At 50.7% G+C, this 8316-nt stretch overlaps 1 pseudogene; it reads left to right on the top strand.

Annotated features, from left to right (window-relative positions):
* The first annotated feature begins 2993 nt into the window (after positions 1–2993).
* Positions 2994–8316, top strand: part of LOC119339024 — a 12126-nt pseudogene continuing 6803 nt past the window's right edge.

The following is an 8316-nucleotide window of genomic DNA, read 5'->3' as shown; positions in this document are numbered from 1 at the left end:
AACACTTTGGGTGTTGGTCACATGGCGATGTGAACTATGGGTGTTATTCACATACAGATGTGAACTATTGGTGTTAAATCACATGGCGATGTGAACTAGATTATTGACTCTAGTGCAACTGGGAGACTGAAGGAAATATGCCCTGGAGGCAATAATAAAGCTATTATTTATTTCCTTATTTCATGATAAATGTTTATTATTCATGCTAGAATTGTATTAACCGGAAACTTAGTACATGTGTGAATACATAGACAAAACATAGTGTCCCTAGTATGCCTCTACTTGACTAGCTCATTAATCAAAGATGGTTAAGATGGTTAAGTTTCCTAACCATAGACATGTGTTGTCATTTGATGGACGGGATCACATCATTAGGAGAATGATGTGATGGACATGACCCATCTGTTAGCTTAGCATTATGATCGTTCCAGTTTCATTGCTACTGCTTTCTTCATGACTTATACATGTTCCTCAGACTGTGAGATTATGCAACTCCCGAATACCGGAGGAACACCTTGTGTGCTATCAAACGTCACAACATAACTGGGTGATTATAAAGATGCTCTATAGGTGTTGGCATAGATCAAGATTAGGATTTGTCACTCCGTGTTTCGGAGAGGTATCTCTGGGCCCTCTCGGTAATGCTCATCACTATAAGCCTTGCAAGCAATGTGGCTAATGAGTTAGTTGCGGGATGAAGTATTATGGAACGAGTAAAGAGACTTGCCGGTAATGAGATTGAACTACATATGATGATACCGACGGTCGAATCTCGGGCCGCCATGGGTCTTAGTGGAGAGAGAGGAGGACCGCCAGGGCAGGCTGCGCCCCCCCCCCTTAGCAGTCTGAATTGGATGAGGGAAGGGGGGCGGCGCCCCCTTCCCTACTCCCTCTCCCTTTCCTTCCTTCCCCCTCTCTTCCTTGGAGGGGAATCCTACTACGACTAGGATGTCCTAGTAGGACTCCTCCTGGGCGCACCATAGGGCCGGCCGGCATCCCCCTCCGTCCTTTATATACGGGGGCAGGGGCACCTAGAACACACAAGTTTCTCTTAACCGTATGCGGTGCCCCCTCCACAGTTACACACCTCGATCATACCATCGCAGTGCTTAGACGAAGCCCTGCGCCGGTAGCATCATCATCACCGTCGCCACGCCGTCGTGCTGACGGAACTCACCCTTGTCCTCAAGTGGATCAAGAGCACGAGGGACGTCATCGAGATGAACGTGTGCTGAACGTGGAGGTGCCGTACGTTCGGTACTTGGATCGGTTGGATCGCGAAGAAGTTCGACTACATCAACCTCATTAACTAAACGCTTCCGCTTTCGATCTACGAGGGTACGTGGACACACTCTCCCCTCTCGTTGCTATGCATCTCCTAGATAGATCTTGCTTGATCGTAGGGAAATTTTTGAAATTACCGCGTTCCCCAACACCCGCGACAGCCGGCGACGCCTTTTTGCTGCAGTCGGGCATCCCAGAGTTGGAATCGGCGCCCCCGCTGCTTCAATCGACAAAAGGTCTTCACGCCATAGAGACGGACGGCGGGCTGCTGATGACCCTTTTTTGCTGCAACCGGTCATCCATTTGCTGGAACCGGCATCAGTTTTTGCTGCCATCGGCCATGCGATTTGCTGGAACCAGATGCGCCCTCGCCGACGACACGTGTTTTTGCTTGAACCAGTGTAATTTTTGCTGGAACTAGTTTTTCTTTTTGTTACAATCCTTCTTTTGTTTACTACAATCGAAACCGATTGGAGTATCCCTACTAAGTTATTTTGCTGGAACAAGCGTTTATTTTTGCTGGAACTAGCATTTGTTTTTGCTACCAATCAATCACTAAAGTTCCCTGTGTTGAGCTTGATTTTGCTGGAAACGATGTCTCTTTTTGCTGGAACCTTTAATGATTTTGCTTCAACCGACCATTGAGCGTTTGTTGCTTTTTTAGATCTTTTTTCGCTGGACACGATGGTGTAAGGCGACCACCGCAATGACCCGGAGGCAGGGTAACGGTGGGGACGTTGCAATCATGGCGCTCGGGCACTAGATTCGACCCATCTTTTAGAGTTGCATCCATGGTACTGAATCTTGCCTAAAATCAATGGTGGCGATCCGGGGGGGCTCGCCGGAGCTCGTCCGGCACGGACACATCGGTGACGAGGAGGGGGTGGTGTGCCTGTGGGAGAGCGTGCAGATCCCTTTTTTCATGTGTGCGAGACTGAGAAGGAAGACGAGGAAAGGGAAGAAGACGACTCTGAGATCTGACAGTTTGTGTTTTCTAGATTGGGTGGCTAGTAGCAGACCATCCAAATGTTTGGGCCGGTGCACCGATGCGTATCATCGCCCTTACTCGAAGGCCAATTGAATGATACTTAGAAGATGTTTTTAGGGCATGTACAATGGTGGCATATGGATACATATGCCTCATGACAAAAAGTAATTTGAGGCACCTACATTTATTTTTTCTCCCCAATGCAAGCTACCACTAGTTGGCCTCATTAAGAAATAGAAAATAAAAACGCTAGCACACATGCATCTCTACTTTTCACTCCAACCTTTTCAGTTTTTGTCACCGGACCATACTTTTTCTCTTCAAGCACCCGTCTCCTGGAGAGGATCCCGCTTCCCTATCCGAACCTACTTTACGTCATATCCGATCCTACATGGCATGTGAGGCATCACCTTGAGGCTATGCATTATACATGCCCTTAGATGGCCGACCTGTTCACGGATAGTGAGTTCATTTTTGCGACACCATCTTGGAGATGCCCTGAGCTCATGTTGTGGATCTATATCCTTCTCCAGAGAACCACGCCGTCCCTTCCCAAAAACTTAGCTCAATGGAAGTACCCTCAGCTAAACCGCACTTCCTGTTCGTCACCACGCCGATGCAGGGCCACATCAACCTGGCGCACCGCCTCGCCGCCTGAGTGATGGTGTTGATGCCGGGTGCGCCCGTCACTTTCTGCAGCGCCGTTGGAGGCCGTTGGCTAATGTTCCTCTCCCTAGCGACCCCCGACGAAGAGATCGTGGACGACGCCGGCGTGCTGTACGCCCCCTACTCCGACGGCTTCGACGAGGGGTTTAGGCCCGAGGTGCACGGCATGGACACCTACAAGGAGCACGCGCGCGCCGTGGGGCGCGAGAAGCTCTCTGCCGTCGTCGCCAGCCTCGCTGCGCGGGGCCGTCCCATGACGCGCATGGTCTATGCCTTCCTTGCAGGGTGGGCACCCCACGTCGCGCGCGCGCACGGGGTCCCCACGACGCTCTACTGGATCCAGCCGGCTGCCGTGTTCGCTGTGTACTACCACTACTTCCACGGCCACGAAGCTCTCATCGCCTCATGCACCAACGACGCTGACCCAACGCCGCCGTCGAGCTTCCAGGACTACCGCCTCTCAGGTCCAGCGCACTCCCGTCGGTCGTGTCTATCACCTCGCCGGAGCACCCGCACTACCTGCTGCTGGACATGATGCGCGATCTCTTCTTGGTGCTCGACGAGTACAAGCCCAAGGTGCTCGTCAACACTTTCGATGCGCTGGAGCCCAGCGCGCTCCGCGCAGTCGTGCAGTTCGAGGTCGTCGCTGTCGGGCCGGTGGTGCCGGACGAGGCATCTCTATCGAGCACGGACCTATTCCGGCGCGACGACGGGAAGGGGTACATGGAGTGGCTGGACACGAAGCCAGCACGGTCCATGGTGTACGTTGTCAGCGACCATACTATGGGCCGGCCCTATTCGCCTCGATCTGGCCCAGAAGATGGATGGGCTCCAACTACAAAGGGCACACGGGTGCCCACGAAAGAGGCGGCTTGGACGTAAGGCTTCGGCCTGGCTGGCGATCTCCCTCTCTGTAGCGTGTTCTTCCTCCTCTGTCTCCTCCTTCCTCTGCTTCCTCCTCCTGTAATTCTCGATTTGTAGCCAAACCATGGTGATTGAGTGAAACTACTAGTTGGATCCTAACAATTGGTATCAGAGCCGTTCGATCCTCCTTCAAATTCCTCAAAAAAATTCCACCAAAAATTTCTTCTCCATCCTCCGCTTGCATCATGTTCCACAGAATGCCAAGCCACAAATTTGCCTGCCCCGAGGGAGTTCTCCATGCCCGGATCAACGATGTTCGCCAGGCGGTCACCGTCGAGTCGATTCGCGAGTTGTTCCGTCGCTCCGGTGATGGGTATGTGATCTGTGCTTACGAGCGGGTGGTGGACGAGATGTACGGCGTGGAGGCATATGTTGAGTTCCGGTCACGGTGGAGGGCGACCCGAGCTCGAGATGCCCTGGATGGCCATGCCATCTACGAGGGCTGTTGCATCCTTGCCGTGGACCTCCTACCACCGACCTACACCATCACCATGCTGGATGACGACGTGATGGCGCCGTCGTACTTCTACGACGACACTCCGTACACGGAATGGAAGGCAGCGTTGGGTGCGGTCCAGCGCCATGATGTGGTGCCCGATGCTTCCACCGACGACCTCCATCTCGAGGCGTCCATGGGCGCCATCAGCAAGACTCCGTCCGAGCTTGCCGCTCCTACAGCACCAACTCCGTCAGCGATCACTGGCAATGCCATCCTGGAGCTCAGTGTGCATGACAAGGTGCTCGAAGTCGACGACACCAACGACGCCACTACGACACCCACCACCTATTTGACAGGGTGCCCAAGTTACAAAACACCCGAGGAGTCGGTGCTTACCTCATCCGCAGCACTTTCTTCATTCAAGACTGCAGGCAGCATCGCCCCTGAGCCTGCTGCACCGGAAGCCATTCAGATGCCGCTGCGTTGGTTGTTCCCTATCTTCAATCTGGACAACTTGGCACTCACTAGGTGCTCGACAAAGGCATATACATTGGTACAGTTGGAAGAAGTTCTGAACCTCGTGATTGCTTCAGCTAGTTTACCTGTGCTCATTCAGTTGGGTCGCTGCATGATTGGTATTTGTGCTTTACAAGATTCAGACCCACTGATGCATTTTTTGCCGCGCATGAGATGCAAATTCTTGTCTGGATGAGGAGCTTATTAATTATATCAAGTGATATAGTCTATGCACCAGCTCATGTTGTGATTGGGGATTTGTGCTGTGAGCTTCAGAGCAAGGAAATTCTAGTACAAAGAATATATTGGCATCTGATTGCGGAAGTATGTTTGGAAGCACTGAGGTTTTCATGGCTGCCACTTCAAGGTAATATATGTTGCCCACTCGCAAATTTTCTACTGAAGAAATCAATTGGCATATCTCTGCAATCCTACTGGGAAGGTATAAATTCTTTTGCGGTGATGTTGACACCAAGTCTGTAATGTACGAGCATAAGAACAAATTCAGTTTACTGGAGCATGATATATCAGTGGTTCTCCGTGTTGCTCATGGTAGTATTGTAATTCAGTGCATCCTTGTGCATCAGAAGATGCCCAATTGCAGTTTCGAAAACACATATAGAACAAAGAATTACATTGGAATAGTTGCATATGCAGACTTCCAATGGGCAACTACATGGTTCTTTTCCTTGGTGTGTTTGGCTGTATATAAGAGGTTCCATGGCATGTATTATTATGTTGCACGACATGACATCACCACTTCCAACAGTGCATCATTCTTCTTAAGGGGGCCTCCTTATTGTTTATGTCTTGGAGGAGATATGCTATATAGTAGCATTATCAGTGCACATATGGCATGTGCTTCGCTTGCCAGAAAAGGGTTAGGCAGAGATGCTCATTTCTTCTTCCTTGGGTCCTCTTGCTCTTATTCAGTCCTGTTGATCTTTGAAACATTCTACTAGCGAATTGCCTGGCCACCCCCCTCTAGAGGTCATGTTCTTGTCTCCCGCTATATCAACTGCTTCAGTTTCTTCCAAGTTTACTTGGTTGTGGATCGCTTCTCGTTGAACTTGTTGGTTTTGTGTGTGGCTGAGCTCTTCACCTATAATTCTGAAATTTCCCAATGGATAATAGCTTGGTTTCTCAAGTTGGGGCATTCTGCCAGTGATATCATGTTGAAGCAAGCATTCTCTCAGTCACTGGAATTATGGCATATTACTGTTCTTGGTAGTACTTTGAAGACAAGTACAATTACTCGTCCTCTAGTCTTGCATCAATGGGATCCAGGTGTGGGCTTCATAAATGACAGTTGGCTATGGTGGAAATGTTTCTCCTTGGAAGACAATTTCAGTTGGCCTCAGTTTGTTACAAGAAATTTGTGTGTAACCTCACAATGGAACCATGGTCTGCTCAGCTTGATCACTCTTGCAGGGTTGGAGTTCACAAGTAGATCCATGTGGATTACCTACAGTGAGCTTGTTCAGGTTACTGGTCATCTCTCTTCACCTTATAATCCACCTGCCACAACTGATTGTATATGGACCAATGACAGGGGGAAAATAGAATGGAGTCTTGGTATTTTCTTGGACTTAAGAAATTGCAGAGAGCTGGAGCACTGGACACGAGAGTCTGAACTGAATTTGAGTGAAATACCAGTTCCAGAGACTAGAACAAGTGGGGCACTAAACATTAAAATGGATATTGTGTGTTGACTTATTCATCAATGGCAAGAATATTTTCTTGATGGGAGGATTGCTACGTTGCCCATGATAAAAATTGGAGAAGCTATCACATACGTGAGGGCTGAGAGCGACAACCGTGCATGGCTGCTTTGTCCAGAGCAGTTCTATACTAGCCTTGATGGAATTCTGCCGTTCATATGCGACTTGGGTAACTCCATGTTCTTATGTGGTTCTGGCTCTGCAAAATTTCAGTGGGCAATTGCATGGCCGAGTGCAACAACTGGATGCAGAATCAAAGAAGCATATTTTGTTGAGGGCTACTGGTGCAGAGATGCAGGCTTTTCTCATGGTGTCTATATATCACCTTTGCAGATACGGCAAGTTTATTGTGTTGCCTTGCTTAGTCCTAAGGGGGCAGTGGATCAGTCGTGGGTTTTCTGTTCTAAGACCTGGCGGCGAGATAATCCTGACAGCATGGATCAATGGTCTACAATTAGTCAACCAAGTGCTCTGTGTCTGACTCTGGTTCCTGGTGTGCTCATTCTACAAAACCAGCAACTGACTTGGGATCCAGGTGAGAAGATACTTGATTCGGTTCAGCTTGCAGTACAAGTGCCTTGGGATCCCGGTGGTTCGACAGGGAATCTGCTTGAGGGCAAGCCGAAACTTATGGAGGGGGGATTGTCAGCGACCATACTATGGGTCGGCCCTATTCGCCTTGATATGGCCCAGAAGATGGATGGGCTCCAACTACAAAGGGCACACTGGTGCCCACGAAAGAGGCGGCTTGGACGGAAGGCTTCGGCCTGGCTGGCGATCTCCCTCTCTGTAGCGTGTTCTTCCTCCTCTTTCTCCTCCTTCCTCTGCTTCCTCCTCCTGTAATTCTCGATTTGTAGCCAAACCATGGTGATTGAGTGAAACTACTAGCTGGATCCTAACATACGTCTCGTTTGGGAGCTTCCTTTCGATGAGCAAGCGACAGGAGGAGGAGGCAAGGCGCGGCCTGGAGGCGACCGGCCGGTCGTACCTGTGGGTGGCGCGCAAGGGTGCCGGTGAATGCGCGACTTTGGACGGCGGCGACGACGATGTAGTGCGCACGCAAGGGGTGGTGGTTGAGTGGTGCGACCAGGTGAAGGTGCTATCGCACCCGGCGATGCGCTGCTTCGTGACACACTGTGGGTGGAACTTGACGCTGGAGGGCGTCACGAGCGGCGTGCCGATGGTGGTCGTGCCGCAGTGGACGGACCAGCCGACGGTGGCGTGGCTGGTGGAGGCACGCATGGGCGTCGGCGTGCGCGCCCGGGTGGACGGCGAGGGCGCGGTGGACCGAGACGAGCTGCAGCGGTGCGTGGAGATGATCATGGGCGACGGGGAGGCCGCGTTGGGGATCCAGGCTCAGGCGGACCTTTGGAGGGGGCGGGACGTCGGAGAGGAACTTATGGGCACTACTAGGAAAAGGGCTATAGATAGGATTGACACTAATGGCGCACCAGGGAAGTAGTGCGCCACTACTATATACTAATGGCGCACCAGTTGGTGATGCGCCATTAGTATGGAAGACACTAATGGCGCACCAGACAAAAGGTGCGCCACTAGTGATAATTTTTTTTTCATTTTTACATACATACTAATGGCGCATCCTACCGAAGTGCGCCATTACTAGTTCTAACTAGTAATGGCGCACCAGACAAGGAGTGCGCCAGTACTGATTTTTTTTATTCTTTTTTTTTGCAAAACTACTAATGGCGCACCGTGTCACAGTGCGCCATTACTAGTTTAAACTACTAATGGTGCACTGTGTCACAGTGCGCCATTAG

Source organism: Triticum dicoccoides, chromosome 7B, assembly GCF_002162155.2.
Source record: "Triticum dicoccoides isolate Atlit2015 ecotype Zavitan chromosome 7B, WEW_v2.0, whole genome shotgun sequence".
In the NCBI taxonomy this organism is placed as follows: Eukaryota; Viridiplantae; Streptophyta; class Magnoliopsida; order Poales; family Poaceae; genus Triticum; species Triticum dicoccoides.
This window is presented reverse-complemented; position numbering and strand designations above follow the sequence as displayed.